At 47.2% G+C, this 18,857-nt stretch overlaps 1 protein-coding gene across 5 annotated transcripts in view; it reads right to left on the bottom strand.

The window, feature by feature from the left end:
- The window catches only part of GPD2 (glycerol-3-phosphate dehydrogenase 2), a 292,752-nt gene extending 282,392 nt beyond the window's left edge, over positions 1–10,360 (bottom strand). For all 5 annotated transcript variants that reach the window (XR_015874935.1, XR_015874934.1, XR_015874933.1 and 2 more), the window contains exon 1: positions 10,124–10,360. The gene's annotated coding sequence lies outside the window, so the exon portion shown is untranslated. The remainder of the gene's footprint in view (positions 1–10,123) is intronic.
- Between the last annotated feature and the right edge of the window lie 8,497 nt (positions 10,361–18,857).

Consider the following 18,857-nt stretch of genomic DNA (forward strand, 5'->3'; position numbering starts at 1 on the left):
CAGCTGTTTCCCTCAGGCACCTTCTTCCTGGGGTTTAACCACACAACTATAAGCCCATACTTTTATACCCTAAATGTAGTGCCCCTGGATCCGTTAGTGATGCTGTCACATGGTACTCATCTGTGTAACTTACACCATCTGGAACCTCCAACTATTGAAACAACGCTTCCAACGGGGACCCGGAAGTGACGCGTGCGGTCCAATGGAGTTTGTGTTCCACAGACCAGAAGTGACGTTCCCGGCTGACGAAGACGTAATAAATCGCTACAATGTATTTAATGAGTTGCCAATCACATTTCAGCCAATCTGGCTGTAAGAAAAGCGCAAAAGCTTGATAGACTCGCCTTGCTGGAAAATAAGTACAACATGTGAGAAAACAGGAAAGATTGGTTTGTAATACTACCTTTTTTGTCAGTTCACATATCATTAAAAGTGCAATTTATTGCCACTGGCATATTGTGCAAACAGATCCGGAATTATCAAGAAGCTGTAAAGATCTACCACTGATCAGCTACAGACGTAGCAATAACATCGAAGACATTGTCACAAGATCAGATGTTAAAATTAAAAAGCCTAAAACATGGCTATCTTTGAAAAATGGTGTGCGTGTTCCATTGTTCTGGCTGTATTAATTGCAGATTATTGATTATTTGTGAATAGTTTGTAAGAGTAAATTCGTTGTTTACATTATAAAGTGCAATTGCCTATATGTTATCAGGGGTGGGGATCGTAATAAACAGTTACTGCAGAGTGAATGTCGCTGGATTTATGATCTACGAACTGTATCACCTCTGGGGCTCAATGAATTGTTTTTCGTAACCGGTCTCACACATCAGTATATTTTCCTTTTTTATGTTCTTCTTGTTTTTCAAACTTTTTTGTTTTTCATATTTTTTATCCTGCATGATGTGCTGCTTGGAATATATGATGCTGACACTGTGTACCAGAGAAAAGTTTTTTTTTGTGAGAAAGTTGCGTCTTTCTTACAGCCAGATTGACTGAAATGTGATTGGCAACTCATTAAATACATTGTAGCAATTTATAATACATCTTAGTCAGCCGGAACGTTACTTCTGGTCTGTGGAACACAAACTCCATTGGACCGCACGCATCACTTCCGGGTGCCCGTTGGAAGCGTCGTTTCAATAGTTGGCGGTTCCAGATAGTGTAAGTTACACATATGAGTACCATGTGACAGCATCATTAACGGATCCAGGGGCACTTCATTTAGGGTATAACAGTATGGGGTTGTAGTTATGTGGTTATGCCCTAGGAAGAAGGTGCCTGAGGGTGCGGAAACAGCTGTCCGGCTGGGCTACATACTTTGATGCCACAGCGATGGTTCACCTATAATGATGAGTATCATGCTATACCTCCGGTTTGCACTTATGCACTTTCTTTTGAACGGATGCTGTTTTCTTTTGGAAATTGATTGCTGAACAAGCTGCTGATATAAAATCCTATTTATTGCATAAAATTGGTGTGCTGGTCGTCTGGTGTTCTGGACATACTTGGCTATTTAATGTTATTTGACTAAGCACCCATAGAAATACAAAAAAGGTTTGAGTGTGCGGGACTTGAGAGCTCTTTTTCCACATACATACATACATATATATATATATATATATATATATATATACACACATACATACATACATACATATATATATATATAACAATCAATGAGTGACTTGGACTTCAACTAAGATCAGGCATAAGACTGCTTTGACATACATGGATACCTTCACAAAGTTACTGAACAACAAAAATGGTCCTAAATTGGATCCAACTGGTATTACAATTGGAGATATGCGTTTGTCAACCAGTATGGATTATACTGAGTATCCAAGTAAATATTCTATCAGCCAGACAATAAAACAATCTAAACTGTAGGTTTCTATAAAAAAAGAAAACCTTGCTTAAACACTGAACAATTCACTTAAAATTCTCTGCACAATAAGGCCTGAGGATAATTTCCAAAACACAAACAATAATTAAGCAGTTTCCAGTAATGATTTTAACTCCACTGGATTACAAACAATTACATAATCTCCGTCCGAAATAACAACTGTATCCAATTTGCATTGCAATAAGTTTATGTGAAGTTATGTACATACGTGGTATGCAGTCAGAATGACGACACCTGATTTTAGCGTTAGGTTAGGTCAGTGTTAGGTTAGGGTTAGGCTGCAATAAGGGTTAGGTTTAGATGAAAAGGGCATGGGAAATAGCATTGTCGGCATGCCGATATTCACAATGTTGACATTCTAGCAATGTCCACATTGTCAGTGTCGACATTTGGCATGTCGCCTAAATATACAGTATCACACCCATCTACGCATAGCAATGCAATCTATCTGTGATTATTGCTGAACACCAGGGGGTCGATCCTACAACAACCTATGTGATACACTTCTATGTATCTTATCCTATGATCTTAACGATCAATCATACACCATTTGACCACATCGTATGAAGAATTTCAAGGGCAATCGTACAACACATCTTACCAACTTTGAATCGCACCGTGTATGGGGGCCTTAAGATGTGAGGGGGGGCCAGTACCATTGCAGCACCGTAACTCACACCTCTCGTGGCCTGATCTTATCTCAGACTCACAGATTTTTGTACACGGCTATATGGCCACCCTTACTCACACCACGGACGATTCTTGGCCAACAGGATCGACCCACAGATATCTTTTTATATCATTTTTTATTATTATTATTGTTTTAATGAATCATGAAGTTATTAAAGTACCTTTATGAGTAAATCGGATTATGGAGAAAGCAGCAGATTTTCTATTTTATTTCCGGCTTCTATATTGGTTTAAGCTGGTTATCTACTGGCACCTAGCATATCTTTGGTTGATCTCTGGTCACCAGTTTATATCACTGATCATAGCTTAGATTCCCGTCAGTTTTGCTAAGTGCTCCGATATCATACTGTGATAGCATGATCCTCTATAAAAGTTATCTATTTTTTTGACTAAATGACAAGTGTTGATAGCGTGATATAACGTGATATGTAATACCATGGTCAGCAACACCACAATTCTCGCCATCATGCAGGGAGGGGGGTGGGGGTTTAAGGCGATTGGCATTAAACCATATCATCCCCTCCCACTTCAGAAGAAAATGAATCAGAACTTGCAAGGGTGGCCTCCACTGCTGGGAGTCCAGGAGCCTCCCGCACATTCCGGGAAAGTGGGTAAGAAGGAGTTATGTACAATCTCTTTTTAGGGCCAAGCCATTTGTGGAAAAAAAAAATAGACTCATTTTGCTGGCACGGTTTCTATTTTGAGCTACAGTAAAAAAAGCTTCACCTACTTGCAGCATAATTTGTCCATACATAATCACAGCACAGATAACAGCCATTAAAAACAAAACACATTCTAGTTCCCCACTAAAAGCTTTGAATTGTAACCTTACATGCTCTTACCTATGGCTGTGTTTTGAATCAGTATAAATGGAGAATCAATTGTCTATGTACATGCAGAACATAAGGAAAAATCTTTGTTGGTCAATGTGGGACAATCAAGACTGAGGGAGGATAATTAGTTCAGTTTCAGATCTTAATAATGCATTCAAATAAAGTGCTCTTTTTTATAAGTTGAAAATAAGGTTGTCAAAGAATGTGAAGGTGCAATCCCCTCTAAATATGAAATGTGTTCTTTAATTTTATCACTAGCAAAAAGACCCAGCATATGCCATATCAACTCTGTGTGCCTTCTGCTCTGCCTCATAACGCAAGACACTCTACCTTCTGCCCGCAGATTGGTGCTCCGTCCTTTAAGGTCTGTTCCGTTGCTGCAGTTTGAGCCCTTTGGCTCCTAAGGCATAAGCCCAGGCTCTGACCGCACATTTCAGAGATGGGGAAGACCTTAGTGGATTATTATTTAAATATATCATTCTGGTTACCTGTAAGAAGGGAATGGGTATGTAATGCTGGCTATTGGGATGCCTCCTGTCAAAATACTGACAGTGGCATCCCGATGGTTGTTATACTTACCCTCCCCCTTCTCCCTCTACCCTACCTTTACCTTTTTGTAGCCTAACGATAACCCTCCCCATTACTGCCTAAACCTAAGTCTCCCCCCTTCGTGCCTAAACCGTCCCCCCTTAGTGCCTAACCCCCTCCAGTGGTGCCTAACCCAAACCCTCCCCCCTAGTGGTGCCTGACCCTAACTCCCTCCCCCCAAAACCTAACCCTAACCCCACTATGCTGCATAAACCTAAACCCTCCCTGCAGCTAGCACTAAGGGCGCCCCGGACTTATCTTGTTCGGGCAGGCGTCCTTCTGTGTTCCGGCGTCGGGATTAAGATAGGCGTCAGTATTTCGACACCTATCTTAAGTCCCTTGTCGGGTTTCCCCTGTCAGGATTTAGAACTACATCCCATAAAAAGACATATGGGGCCGTATTCAATTAGCAGTGATGTGTGGTCATTGATTAATATAGCAGATCAACATCACAGATTTTCCTAGGCAGTGTGAAGAAACATCTACAATGTTGGTGGTTGCAAGGCATTGGAGAATTGTTAAAAATGCCAGCAACTTGCTGCCATCGCCGTCAAATGAAATTACCATGCAACTATAATCACATGACAGTTTATGTAGTAAGCAGAGGGGCTTCCAAGGAGCTTCATGACTGACTGACTGACTGGCTAGCTAGCTGGAGAGAGACACTTAGTTTTTTGAAGTAGCAGCCATATAAATCTGTGCCATCAATCGATTTGTAAAGGAAATATTGCTTCATAGAAGTGTCTTTTGAAAAAAATCAGTTTCAGATTCATGCATAATCCCAGTAAAGAGGCGAGCACCGGGGTTTTTCATGAAAGCAGTAGCAAATTAGTGCTGTGGAATATGTGTGCACTAATGTTAATAAATAAGTATAAGATTAAGAGTATAAGGGATATATTTACTAAAGTGCAGGATTTTAGAAGTGGAGATGTTGCCCATAGCAACCAGATTCTAGCTATTATCCAATTGAAGGGACTAGATAAATAATAAGTAGAATCTGGCGTAACCAGTGTCAATACATGTTGTAGACAAAACAAGTCTCAGGGGTCTATTTACTAAGCAGTCTTAGGATTCAGAGTGAAAAGTGATAAGGTGCCAGCCAATCAGCTCCCAACTGTCATTTTTCAAACACAGCCTGTGAGATGGCAGTTAGGAGCTGATTGGCTGGTACATTATCACTTTCCACTCTGTCTCCTAACACTGCTTAGTAAATAGACCCCTTCGTCACATGTGATGCTTTCACCGCACACACAGGCATAGCAGAGCAACCTAAGGGTCAACACGCGACAGTTAACCAGCTAACAGAACTGGTTTTATACAATAAAGCACCTTCAAGCTTGCTAAGTCCTGATTTGTTAGGAATTTGGCAGCAAGAACAAACCAAGCAACAACAGATGCCTTGTTAGGCTTGGCGGTGCAATAACAAGGGGGCTGACAAATGAAGGTAGCTATGTATGCAAATTGCACACAAGAACAGCAAACTCTGCAATAGGGTAAAAATTATGGTCAAATTAAAATATATAAAAGATAGATAGATAGATAGATAGATAGATAGATAGATAGATAGATAGATAGATAGATAGATAGATAGATAGATAGATAGATAGATGGTATGCTGCAAGAGTAGGCAGTTCTTGAACATTTCTTGAAGTTGACATTTGAAAAGCACTTCTAGATACACAAGCACCATTCATATAATTTTAGACCACAGCTGCTATAGTTCATCTCTAGTGCCCAAGGATTACCTCTCCCACCCGAAATAGCTTGGTATCTTGTAAACGTCTAAGAGGTGGTTTGCTTGTCTTAGAGGCTTCATAGTATAAATTGTCAACATGTTTCCTGATAGTAAAGGGATTTAGGCCCCTATTTACTACAATCCGCATTTGAAATGTGGCTGTAGTGCGATATTCTCGCATTGCGAATTTAGGAAACATCACAGAAATGTATCAGTAATAAAGCTCTGTACCTGCGAATCTCCCCTGCACACTGCGTGTGTCTGTGCATGCTCTCCCCATGCTGCTGCCTGTCTTCCCTGGTTCTCTGGTTCTGCAGCCTAGCTCCTTGCCTCCCCGCGCTCCTGCTGAGCCTGCCCTAGACCCCCTACTGCTACCCGACACTGCTGCCACCCCCCATCGCTATCTTCCCCCCTCCCGCTGCTCTTTCCTCTGCCCTGGACCCCATTCTGCTGCTAAATATTTCCACTGTGCCCGCTGATCCCCCCTCCGACCAACACTGCCCGCCGCTGACCCTCTTCGCCTGCCTTACCCCTGTGGCTGTAGCTCCCCCTGCCCCTGGTGTAAAAGAATTTAAAAAAAAAGAACAAAAAGGTCATACTAAGCTGCACTAGGGGCTGAGCGGTGACCTCCTTCCCTGATCCATCCAAATATGCCTGTCCAGCCCATACTACACCCATTTCAGGTGAGAACGTGCCCCTCTTGGATGCCAATAATGTGCACAGTTAGTAAAGATTATAACTCAGAGTAACTCATAACCAGCTTTATTTCCAATGAAACGTTTCTATTACAGTTTAGAAAATGAAAGCAAATGCCTTATTGGTAGATTGCATTACCTTTCCTACAGTGAGTCTCATGTACCGCATATTCCCCTGTAGTGTGCAATGATGCATTTGCAGAAATTGTACAAATCATTTAATATAACATTTCTAAGAAGTGTGAAAGACCCAACAAGAACCCTATTTTTTGGGTACTAGTTATAAGAAAAAAGCAGTAACAAGCCTCGGTCAAAATATAAACACAATGACGTAAAAATATATATAACACAGTAGCGACTCACCCCAGTTTCTCACAGGAGCAATTTTGAATTTACGGCAATAGACTTCTTAACCTCGGTCTTATAAGATTGCCTTGTAGACGACATTTGTTGTTTCTCCTCCTGGCGTCAATACGAAAAGATTTCGTTCTAATGTGACACGCAAAAGGGCCACTTAGGTCAACTCCTGCCGCGTTACGTGTCTGTCCCTGTGCTTTATTTACTGTCATACCAAAGCAGACTCTTACCAGGAATTGGACTCTTTTCAAATAATGGAACCGTTTTTCACATAAACGAAATAGGGGCCTGATTCAGCAGTGCACTGCTGAACGCAGATTCCCGATGGTCGACGCCTGACCCGTACTGCGCATGTTCAGTATAGGTCCTGCATGAACGCACGCAGAGCGGCAACACACTATAAAGTGATTCGACAGTCTGCTGCTGTTTGGGAGCAGCGCTGTCAGGGGGAGGGGAAGAGGCCAGGATCTCCGTCCGAGAGTTCCTGGCCTCTTTCTCTAATCTGCGGCGGTCGGCTTGCGCGACCCCATGGGTCACTGCCGGCCGATGTTCCCGCAGATTATCCGATGCTACGTTGGACAATGCAGCTCAGATAAGTAATGCATGCAGGATTGATACCTCCTGCTGCATTATCATAATTACAAGGACGGAATTGCAAAGGTGCTTGGGTGTAGCTTTGCAATTCCGCCTGAGGCTGAGTCAGGCCCTAGGAACGGTAAAAGATGGAGAAAAACTGACATTTTGGGGGGGTATTCATTTAGGCTGCGAAAAGTCGAAATTATCGCCGATGATGTCATTTTCGCATGTTTCAATTATCTCCGTATTCAATTTCAAAGACTTTTCGCAGGTTCAAAAAGAATTTGAAAAAAAACGGGGATAAATTTTCACCATGTTTTACATGGCGAAAAAAAGTGCAGAATTGGGGTTTAGGGGTGCAGGCTTAAAAAAATGAGCCTGCAACCCTGGGAATGTCATTTAAAACTGAACTGTATCAAAAAAAATAAAAAATCGGGACACCCCAAAAAATTTACTTTAATTTTGGGGTTTAAAAAAAAAAAAAAAGGTGTTTGAAAAATTTATTAAATTAGCGGAATAGCCTCAGGGGGGGTTCCCATGTATGCGGCAGGTATTTTCTAGAATGCAGTTGCTAGCAGCAGGTGCATTTTTGCAGAATTTTTAAAAATCATTTTAGGGACTTCAAAAAAATGCTTACCCCCATTTTCATGTACCCCAAATTTGATGGCAACACTTAAAAAAACCCGAAAAAAACAACCTAATGCTCTTCTGCATTCTTCAATGTCGGGAAAAAACACCTTGCGCGGCTATTTAAAAACCCGACTTTCTATTGCAGGCAAAAATGGGGTAGTCCCCTAGGTCTGGACATCTTTAGAGGGGTCCTACAATTATTTCCGGAAAATTCCAGTTTTTTTTCGCCGATCCAAATTCGCCGGGTCCCGTTTTCGCTGGTTTTAAATTGAATATGGGGATAAGCGGGCACGCGCCCGATACTTTATCCCAGGAAATGCTCCGATGTGGAGCGAAAATACGGCTCTATGTATCCGTAAACAGGGCTTACATACATTTTTCTGGAGAAACCGGATAACACGTAACAATCTCTACATGGTATAATATAAAGCCATTGTTGTGATATATCTTTAATGGTTTAGGCAGCGTAAGCCAAGAGAGCGCCCGGAAGTCCATGTTTCGATTGATTTGCTTCACTAAAATCGTCATTGCTCGGCTCCCTTTTGTCATATATTAATGTATCATACACCTAAACCTTCCTCAACTAATAATATATAGAATAGTGCAGACTGCATCAAAATCAATCAAGTGGTTCTCAGGATTAGCCCGAACAAACAGACAGACGCCTATCAGGGAGTTTATTTTATACTATGTATAGATAGATAGATAGATAGATAGATAGATAGATAGATAGATAGATAGATAGATAGATAGATAGATAGATAGATAGATAGATAGACAGAGAGAGAGAGAGAGAGACAGAGAGAGAGAGAGACAGAGACAGAGAGAGAGAGAGAGAGAGAGAGAGAGAGAGAGACAGAGAGAGAGAGAGAGAGAGACAGAGAGAGAGAGAGACAGAGAGATATATATATATCAAGGAGCTTCCAACATGAAATATAGGTGTTCCAAAATGTGCAGGTTTTCAGTGGAATATATATGTCCAAGCAAAGAGGTAACTTAATAAAATGCTCTAATATATACTAATGTACTGTATCTCCCAGCCACCAGACAGCAATTGTACACCAGTATTTAGGTAGCGTTCTTGTCGTGCAATGTTTTTGCATGTAAGGCACTTGCCTATTGACAGTGTTAGAAAATAAAACTATAATTTTAAAGCATCCAGATCTGAACCTTTCAAAAAATTTATTTAAATCTATTTGAAATGTTTGGCTGGTGGAACTGTGAAGCAAAATTTGGACGCTGAAAAATGGTCAGTACAGTTGCGAAACATTAGAAATTCCATAAATGCCATACTTCTCCAAGTTACCAGTGACGCTGATAGGGCGACAGAGGTAACATTTCATATATCTTGATAGGCACTAGACTAGTCTATTCCAAAACAATTAATGCTATATATTTACTAACAAAAGACCATAGCAACCAATAAGATATCTGCTTGCATTGTGTAACTTTCACTTAAACAATCAAAGTTGATTGATAATTGGTTGCTTATGGTTACTGAATGTTTTGCATTTTGATTTCCTGCCATACCTATCATATGTACAAATGTTCATTTGACCTGCTAGTACTACGTACATGTGGTTCCTAGATGGATTCTCTTTTCTCTTAAGCTATAATTAAGGACAAATGTATAAGTCATATAAAGGTTCAGTTCTGAGGCATTCCCTTAGCACTTCCTGTACTAAAAGCTAATTACACAGTGAATCATTAGTACATTAGTCATGTTTCCTTTATCCCAAGCACATGTATAACGCGTGTCCAACTCATGCTTTCCACTATGCATAGAAAACAGTAGTCCGAGTCTGGTTCATTAACAATCCAAAATATATATATATATATATATATACATACATACATACATACATACATACACGTACTCACACACACACAAAATTAAAACAAGGACACACACAGATTAAGTTAGCACGAATCTTGCTTGAGACCTGTCAATCTGCTTCCAAGCATGAGTGACAGCTCTGCAGGCAAGAAGTGCTGCAACTATTACAGCATTGCACATGTGATGATAATATACCAGACTTATGTGCTGGAGATCTCAGAGCCGCTTGGATGCAGGCAGGGCGTAGGATGACGGTGACCATCATATACTCACAGGTGTGCACTGCAGTCAGTACTGGCACTGTATCTGGCAGGGATGCACCAGGCAAGGCTGCTGTGGTGGCTCCCTCTCCCCAGTCACCTTGCACAGAGCCCGCAGGGACAATAAGCACCAGGACCGTGGGCAGCTCCTCTCTCCCCAGCACCCGCCTGCCACCTCCTCTCTCCCCAGCACCCGCCGGCCACCTGTTCCTAGGAATCAGGGGACATCACACACAGCCAGGGAGGCCAAGCATCCAAACGCGGAAGTAGGGCAGCAACGCTCACTGGACCGACTTTGCCGCTAACCAATGGCTAGCCGGCTCCCTGCCGCAACCACCGAATCAGAGGCTGGAGCGAGAGCCCGCCCATCTAGTATTACATTGCAATACAAGTTGTTCTTGTGGTGTGGGACTGTGGGCATGATTCTCAGGCTGTGCCAGGTGGGCACTGTGCTGCCAAGCTCATCATGTGCTCTTAAAATAAATGTACTTCAAGTTTCTTGGGATGAGATGCTGTTATATATAATTGTAGATTTCCTCCAGAAGGACTTCTGCAGGAACAGAGTTAGAGCAGACTGGCCAGCAGTAGCCCTGATCTCAGGAGTAAATCTAGAAAATAACTATCGTGTTATTCTTTTCTAAAATACTCTAATGTTACTTTACTAGTATAGCTGCAACTACTGAGATCAGGATATCATTATATACATATACTGTGGTATTATATCAGCAACTTCAGGCTAATGAGATTGCCAGTGACTTATAAAAGTTATTTCAGGACTCATGATATGCATTTTTATTAAAAAAAATTCCAATATACAATATATTTTCTTCCAGTGATCATAAAACATCTTGCATAAATCATTTGAGAGAGCTTTTATCCATTACAAGTTAAGAATATAAATAATACGCCCCACTGCTGTTAGACAATGTACATGTTTTATTATAGTGTAAGCTATGTTTGAATGTTTGTTTGATATATGTGTAATTCTATATAGTTTTAATAAATTGTTGTTGCTGTTTACAATCACATATTTTGATTAGATTTATTTGCAATATCAGACCCAGGGGCCCATTGATCATTGTATATTTGCGGCTCTCCGGGCACATTGCAGGGACAAGCTCCTTTCGGTGCCCCTCTCCAGGGGCATATCTATAATGGGTGCAGGGTGTGCGGGGCACACGGGCCCCTGGTCCAGGGGGGCCCCACACCGCACACCCTGCACCCCATAGTATTAATTACCTCTCCGGGGTCCGGCGCTGTAGAAACGACTGGAAAATGTCCGCCGCGGCTATTTTCCTGGTGATCTCCACATACACTATAGACTCTGGGCGCACTCTAGTGCCCAGAGTCTATAACTCCAGCGCTGGCCGCGCACAGCTCAGTGCGCTGCTGGCCGCTGGACAGAGAGGAGGGGGCCCGTGTCAGAGACTGCACACGGTCCCCTCCTCTATAGAAACGCCCCTGCCCCTCTCCCTGCATGTGCTGGATGATACAGTCCAGTGATATGATCACATTTTGCAATGCTGTGGAAGGCTGTGCTGGGATCACGAGTTTGATCCCAGCATCAGCCGACGTGCAGGGGCAGGCAGAAGGGATGTGTCCTCTGCGGGACACATCCGTTGCCGGCGCTGGGACAGTAATGTCCCTAGCGTCGGTGCAGATACCGCGGGCACCTGGTGAAGGGACCGCCTGGTCCCTTTCACCAGTGCCGGCGGTACTGTGGCGCCGGGCGAAGCTTGGCTCCGGGCGCAAGCTCAGCGGAGCTTGGCGCCCGGCAGCCAAGAAGCGGCGGGTAGCCGGCGCTGGGAGAGAGTACTTGCTCCCAGCGCCGGTTGGGCGCGGCGGGCGTTTGGCTCTGGCCGCGAGCCAAACCTGGCTCGCGGGCCAGCAGCCAATCAGAGGCGGACGCGACGAGCCAATCGCGGCTCGCCGCGTCATAGCCCCGCCCACTCGTGCCGTCTTGTATTAGACGGCGCCGAGCGGGAAAGAGCAGTTCGGCGGCGGAGAGGGAGGAGAGAAGACCTCCCGAAGAGCAGCAGTTCGGCGCGTCAACAGGGGCGGCGGCCGCGGAAGAGGCCAGAAGACGCCGCTGTCAAGAAAGAAGAAGAAGACAGGCGGCGCCGGCTGGAAGAAAGGAAGAAGAGGCGGCGCCACTGGCCAGGACGGGCCAGCGGCCGAAGAATGCGGCTGAGGACCGGAGAGGACTGCGGGGGAGGAAAGTAAAAGAGCATCACGAAGTTCCCCCCCGCAGCCTCTTCCAACGTAGCAGGTAGGCCCTCCGTGAGGCCCACCATATACCCCCCTCCCTAGACCGCCAGGATTGTCGGGCGCTAGGCCCGTGGAGTATTGTCGGGCACTAGGCCCGTGGGCAATTAGTCGGGCACAAGGCCCGGGGGACAGTAGTGGGCATTAGGCCCTATAAAAGGATTGGCCCGTAATAAGGTGTGTGTGGCCTGGGTACTAGGCCCAGGCCACTAAATGATCGAGTAGGCGGGCACTAGGCCCGTGGCCATAAATCAGGCGTAGGCCTGTACCCATACAGGAGGGCACTAGGCCCTGTATCTGAGCCCCAATAAAAGTGGTCTGGACATTAGGCCCAGGCCACTACCAGAGCCCACCGTTAGGCAGGCCACTAGGCCTGAGCTGCAAAATAGAGCGGGACTCTGGGCAGTAGGCCCAAGTCCCTTGAGTACCCCGCAGTAGGCAGGCATAAGCCCTGAGCCGCTGGTAAGATCCTGGGCGTTAGGTCCAGGGCCCTGAGCCCATTAGGTAGCCCCCGCATAGATGATTAGAGGTGTGAGCAGTGGTGGAGAGCTGTACGGCTTCCACCCATGAGGTAGTGGTTTCCCCAGTCACAGAGAAGAGGAGCTGGCCAGCTCTGGGTAGGTAGCAGACATTTAAAGAGACAGTACCGTGTTTTGCTCTTGTATATTTGGTCTGTGTTTGGTGTTCCGTGCAGGGCAAAAGTTTAGTTGTTGTTTATATCTGTCGCACTACACACACTGTAGGTTGAGGGTGATGCCGTTTTAGTATGTGTAGTTGCTTGACATAGGTTTAGGCCCTGCACGGCTGTGTTGTGTATCTCCTTACAGGGACCTGTAGGCGAGTGAGCGGACGAAGAGCAAGAGTGGACACGGTGAGGAATATCTGTGTGTACTGTCTCTCCCTGTTTGTCACTATCTATCTCCTTCCTTCTGGGCGGACGGTGAACCTTGCAACCCGGTGCAAGGACGGATCTTCACCTGGTGCGTGAGTACCGATAGGTGAAAATTCGGGATCTGAGGCCAAAAGTGCCAATGATGATCTTCACTTAAAACCTGAATTTATCCCCCGGTTCGGTAGGGCGCGTCGGTCGACGTGAGGAAGGACGGTACTCACCTCGTCTCCTTCCCCCTAGGTCATCGTGTCCGTGTTCTATTCGGAGGTTCCAGGACCGTCTGCTCAACACACGGCCTGAAGGTGAGAGGGTGCGACGCAAGGTAAGTAACAGACGTACACCTGCACGGCAGCAGGCATTGCACCGCACCCGCCCCTCACATTTGGCGTAGTCGGCAGGATCACGGACACGATGAGGACCACCGGCAAGAGGACCCCCCTACGGACAGCTCCGGAGTGGAACCATCCCCGGGCGTATGAGGACAAGAGTGACTGGATTACGGTGTCGGGAGAAGACATCATGAAGATGGTGCAGCGGTCGGTACAGCGCGGCAAGGAAGAGCGCCAGGAGAAGGGGCGCAAGAAATCTGCTGTGACCCCCTGCAAGACGTGTCAGCGGCTGGGACATGTTGCCAGCGAATGTCCCTGGAGAGAGTTTAGGGCGACAGAAGAGGAAGAAATGTCCCCGTTGGAGATCACACAGATGGCCCAGCAAGCGGTCCAGAGATGTGGTCAGAAGAACTCTGTGAAGAAGAGACTCTGGTGTATGCTCTGCGGAACCTTCGGGCATGAGCATAATAGCTGTCCACGTGATGAAGAGTGGCACCAGGAGAATGAAGAATTCCGGTGTGAAGGATGTGGAGATCCAGAGCATGAGCTTCGAGATTGTCCGTGGGACGAAAACCGGATGATCTTGGATGGCCGAGCCCAGAAGTGGATAGAAGAAGCCAGGGAAGTGGAGCAGAAGAGCCTGCTGGAAGTACGTTCACAGGTGCCCATTGTTCCTGAGCAGGAGCCGAAGGGTAGAGACCCCTTTGTGATGAAGATGGCAACAGCACCCCCATGCTGGAAGTGTCGGCGGCAGGGACACTTGGCCCATGAGTGTCCCTGGGAAGAGGCAGTGACACTGTTATGCTCCGAAGAGGTCCCAGTGAAGAAGGATCCTTGCCCGCAGAGGACGGATGTGGATGACTGGGAGGTGAAGATGCCATGCTATAAGGAAGAGCGTGAAGACCCAGTGGCAAAGAAGTCTAGGATCTCCCCATGCTGGAAGAGTCCGAGACCTGGATACCCGGAGATGTCAGCGGAAGAGGTGGAGTACGCTGAAGAAGGAAAGTGTCGCTTGCTGCAGGAGTCTGTGGAGAAGAGTCCAGACTCATGGAAAATGTCGGCGGAGACCCGGGAGGAAGAGGATGCCCCGGAGGAATCGACTATTGGGTGGTGGTTAGTGCCACACCCTGAATTCAGTGAAGATGCCCCAGACAAGTTGGAAGAAGAGTGGGTGGCTGCAGCACCCTTAGAAGAAAATTCCCCATGGTGGCCCATCGTGAGAGGCACTTCCAAGTTGCCACTCCCACAGAGGATCCGCAGAGTGAAGTCAGGAGGTACGAAGATGGAGAGCCCGGAGCCAGTGGAGAAGGAATGTGGGGTCATAGTCGGTCCTGGCTGGGCCCTTGAACAGATCCTCGCTGGAGGGACCATAGAATACCCTGACCCGCGGACGTTGGAGATGGAGGAAGACTTTGTAGGGACTACAAAGGAAAAAGGGGGGGGAAATGTGGAAGGCTGTGCTGGGATCACGAGTTTGATCCCAGCATCAGCCGACGTGCAGGGGCAGGCAGAAGGGATGTGTCCTCTGCGGGACACATCCGTTGCCGGCGCTGGGACAGTAATGTCCCTAGCGTCGGTGCAGATACCGCGGGCACCTGGTGAAGGGACCGCCTGGTCCCTTTCACCAGTGCCGGCGGTACTGTGGCGCCGGGCGAAGCTTGGCTCCGGGCGCAAGCTCAGCGGAGCTTGGCACCCGGCAGCCAAGAAGCGGCGGGTAGCCGGCGCTGGGAGAGAGTACTTGCTCCCAGCGCCGGTCAGGCGTTGGGCGCGGCGGGCGTTTGGCTCTGGCCGCGAGCCAAACCTGGCTCGCGGGCCAGCAGCCAATCAGAGGCGGACGTGACGAGCCAATCGCGGCTCGCCGCGTCATAGCCCCGCCCACTCGCGCCGTCTTGTATTAGATGGCGCCGAGCGGGAAAGAGCAGTTCGGCGGTGGAGAGGGAGGAGAGAAGACCTCCCGAAGAGCAGCAGTTCGGCGCGTCAACAGGGGCGGCGGCCGCGGAAGAGGCCAGAAGACGCCGCTGTCAAGAAAGAAGAAGAAGACAGGCGGCGCCGGCTGGAAGAAAGGAAGAAGAGGCGGCGCCGCTGGCCAGGACGGGCCAGCGGCCGAAGAATGCGGCTGAGGACCGGAGAGGACTGCGGGGGAGGAAAGTAAAAGAGCATCACGAAGTTCCCCCCCGCAGCCTCTTCCAACGTAGCAGGTAGGCCCTCCGTGAGGCCCACCATATACCCCCCTCCCTAGACCGCCAGGATTGTCAGGCGCTAGGCCCGTGGAGTATTGTCGGGCACTAGGCCCGTGGGCAATTAGTCGGGCACAAGGCCCGGGGGACAGTAGTGGGCATTAGGCCCTTTAAAAGGATTGGCCCGTAATAAGGTGTGAGTGGCCTGGGTACTAGGCCCAGGCCACTAAATGATCGAGTAGGCGGGCACTAGGCCCGTGGCCATAAATCAGGCATAGGCCTGTACCCATACAGGAGGGCACTAGGCCCTGTATCTGAGCCCCAATAAAAGTGGTCTGGACATTAGGCCCAGGCCACTACCAGAGCCCACCGTTAGGCAGGCCACTAGGCCTGAGCTGCAAAATAGAGCGGGACTCTGGGCAGTAGGCCCAAGTCCCTTGAGTACCCCGCAGTAGGCAGGCATAAGCCCTGAGCCGCTGGTAAGATCCTGGGCGTTAGGTCCAGGGCCCTGAGCCCATTAGGTAGCCCCCGCATAGATGATTAGAGGTGTGAGCAGTGGTGGAGAGCTGTACGGCTTCCACCCATGAGGTAGTGGTTTCCCCAGTCACCGAGAAGAGGAGCTGGCCAGCTCTGGGTAGGTAGCAGACATTTAAAGAGACAGTACCGTGTTTTGCTCTTGTATATTTGGTCTGTGTTTGGTGTTCCGTGCAGGGCAAAAGTTTAGTTGTTGTTTATATCTGTCGTACTACACACACTGTAGGTTGAGGGTGATGCCGTTTTAGTATGTGTAGTTGCTTGACATAGGTTTAGGCCCTGCACGGCTGTGGTGTGTATCTCCTTACAGGGACCTGTAGGCGAGTGAGCGAACAAAGAGCAAGAGTGGACACGGTGAGGAATATCTGTGTGTACTGTCTCTCCCTGTTTGTCACTATCTATCTCCTTCCTTCTGGGCGGACGGTGAACCTTGCAACCCGGTGCAAGGACGGATCTTCACCTGGTGCGTGAGTACCGATAGGTGAAAATTCGGGATCTGAGGCCAAAAGTGCCAATGATGATCTTCACTTAAAACCTGAATTTATCCCCCGGTTCGGTAGGGCGCGTCGGTCGACGTGAGGAAGGACGGTACTCACCTCGTCTCCTTCCCCCTAGGTCATCGTGTCCGTGTTCTATTCGGAGGTTCCAGGACCGTCTGCTCAACACACGGCCTGAAGGTGAGAGGGTGCGACGCAAGGTAAGTAACAGACGTACACCTGCACGGCAGCAGGCATTGCACCGCACCCGCCCCTCACATTGCGATCATGGGCGATAATGTCATGCTCAGATCGCATTGCAAATGGGATCATTTATAAATGGGCCGCTATGCTGTGTATTTCTGTTTGTGGTAAGTATCTGTTGGGTCTATGCATTTGCTTGTAACCAACATAGAATTTGTCCCACCATTCTTAAGCTGAGTATACACCATGAGATATATTGTACGATATATTGTTCCGACACAGATCAGAACGATATATCGTATGCATCATATGGTGTGTATGCCCAATCCTTCGTTCACGACAGTTGTTTATTGCTTTATTCCATCCGCTGTTCTGCACGGCAGATGGGACGATGCAATGAATGACGCAGTTCTGTTACATGCAGCATGCAACAACATTGCGCCATTGTACACTGGAACGTGCAGTGTGTACGGCGTGTGCGATGTATTATTGCATTGCTCTGCACCGTCAGCTGGGCTACAAATCGTATAGTGTGTACCTAGTTTTGCAGTATATACAGGCCAAGCTTTAGACCTAAAAGCAACAGCCGTGGGCTTCAAATTTTGATGGGCCCCAAACATTCTGATGCCCAAAATCAGAAAATATAGAAATGTATATTCACTTGAACAATATGTTGTATGAAAATTTTAGGCTGTAGCTGCTCAGGGGGAATCGGTATGAAATACCGCCGGCCGCGGCAGCCCGACAGCGCTGGAAATCCTGATCATCCCTAGGTCAGTATTAACTAACCTAACCCCCCTAACCCTCCTTAGGGGTGCCTAACCCTAATTCCCCCCCTGGAGCCCTAAACCTAACCCTCCCCCCCGCGGCTGTCCGCTCGCGGTGCCCAGCTACACTACGATCGGGATGCCGGGCCCCTGTCTCCAAGCGTCAGGGAAATGAGCGGCGTCTACGTATAGACGCCGGGCATTTCACCCTCGCCGGGATATGACAGTCGGGAAGCCGGCTGTCGGTAAAATGTCAGCCGGCTTCCCGATTGCATCCCACAGCATGCTGCTATCCAACAATAGTACAGAAGGCGTGCAGTGCCTGTGGTGACCACTATGGGTCCGGCTCCCTGAGCGGGATGCAATCGGGAAGCCGGCTGACATTTTACCAACAGCCGGCTTCCCGACTGTCAGATATATTGCAGTCAGACCATCATGGGCTCCGGGCCTAGCGCAGTGCAGTGAGGGGCAGGGCCAGAAGAGGCACATGGATCCCTAACTTTGGCGACTTCTGATCACGGCAGTGTCGCCCATGATGTAATGATGTCACAATGGTGTCTGTCAGAGGAGAGGAGCTCATGGGAGAGTGAAGATAAAAAAAAAAAAAATGCAAGTAAGGTAAGTTAACAACTAGGGCGGTGGAGCACAATAAAGAACAAATGAAAAGGGGGAAGGGGTTAAGCACAATACAGAACATACAGTATAAACGTAAAGCTAGAATTTCTTTTACAAAGGGCTCAAAAACTGTTTTGCCTTGGGCCCAGCAAAGACAAAAACTGGTCCTGGGTACGTATACACAGGCAGCCATAACACAGGAGCAGGGGCACTATTCATCTTTCCATTATTAGGCTTTTTGTAAAAGACTGCAGAAGTAGCATATCGCTATAAACTAGTAGCCATGTCTTCCTGTAGCTATTTCCATTGCAGCAGCTTGATCAGGGAAATCGTGGGTGACATGACATGCTAAAACTTGCAGCCAAAAAGCCAAAGGTTGGCGGAGGTCAGTCCTAATGGGAGCACAATAAATATAGTTTGTTTAACATGTGTGACATTTTCATTTGTAAAACAGTCGATGCCGCCTCTAACTTGACTTCTGTATCTCA

This window comes from Taudactylus pleione, unplaced genomic scaffold (assembly GCF_031769625.1).
Source record: "Taudactylus pleione unplaced genomic scaffold, aTauple2 ptg001137l, whole genome shotgun sequence".
NCBI lineage: Eukaryota > Metazoa > Chordata > Amphibia > Anura > Myobatrachidae > Taudactylus > Taudactylus pleione.